Genomic DNA, 1,297 nt, shown 5'->3' with positions numbered 1-1,297 from the left:
CCTATAATTTCCATTTGGTTCTTTTTTATGACTTCTACTTTTTGCTGAGATCTTCTATTTTTTCATTTGTTTCAAAAGAATGAGTAATTGATTGCAGAAGCATTTTTATGATAGCTGCTTTGAAATCCTCGTCAGATCATTCCAACATCTGATTCATCTCAGTGTTGGCATCAGTTGATCGCTTTTCCTCATTCACGTTGTGATTTTCTGGTTCTTGTTATGATGGGTGGTTTTCAAGTGTATCCTGGACATTTTGTTCATTAATTTAGGACTCTGAGAACTATATAATTCTTTTATTTCGGCAGGCATTCACCCTGTTTTAGTTTAGCGTAAGGTCTTGACCTAATTTTGTGGGCTGTGGTTCAAATGGCAGTTTGTTTTCAGAGACTCTGGTATTACGTTGGTCAGCTTCATTTATCTGGTGCCCCCGGGGGCTTCCTGTGTTTCCTGCTGCTGATAACTGAGGGTTTCATAAGGTCAGGCTACAAGGTGTTCCCAGTGGGGGAAGGGAAGGGTATGTTGAGATTACCTTGCTGACGCCCTAAACTGCTCTGGTGTCTCTGGGTAGGGGGTAAAGACATTTTTAACTATGATGATAAAGAGGTTTCCAAGATCTGGCCGTTTGCCGTTGACTGGGTGCCTCTTGCCTGCCCTGGTGTCTCCGGTGCATTAGGACAAACGTGCTCCCCAGACTGGGCCTCCGTCAGCCTTTATAAAAATGTTTATTTAAGTTTTAACACTTCTATGGCAGGATAATTTACATAATACAAAATTCATCTATTGTAAGCATTAAAAATGACTTTTTTGTAAAGTTATAGACTTCTTTTTTTTACATCTTTATTGGAGTATAATTGCTTTACAATAGTGTGTTAGTTTCTGCTTTATAACAAAGTGAATCAGTTATACATATACATATGTTCCCATATCTCTTCCCTCTTGTGTCTCCCTCCCTCCTACCCTCCCTATCCCACCCGTCTAGGTGGTCACAAAGCACCGAGCTGATCTCCCTGTGCTATGCGGCTGCTTCCCACTAGCTATCTATTTTACGTTTGGTAGTGTATATATGTCCATGCCACTCTCTCACTTTGTCACAGCTTACCCTTCACCCTCCCCATATCCTCAAGCCCATTCTCTAGTAGGTCTGTGTCTTTATTCCTGTCTTACCCCTAGGTTCTTCATGACATTTTTTTCCCTTAAATTCCATATATATGTGTTAGTATACGGTATTTGTCTTTCTCTTTCTGACATACTTCACTACATATGACAGAATCTATGTCCATCCACCTCATCACAAATA

Source organism: Neophocaena asiaeorientalis, unplaced genomic scaffold (genome assembly GCF_003031525.2).
Source record: "Neophocaena asiaeorientalis asiaeorientalis breed wild unplaced genomic scaffold, Neophocaena_asiaeorientalis_V1.1 scaffold961, whole genome shotgun sequence".
Classification (NCBI taxonomy): Eukaryota; Metazoa; Chordata; class Mammalia; order Artiodactyla; family Phocoenidae; genus Neophocaena; species Neophocaena asiaeorientalis.
This window is presented reverse-complemented; position numbering follows the sequence as displayed.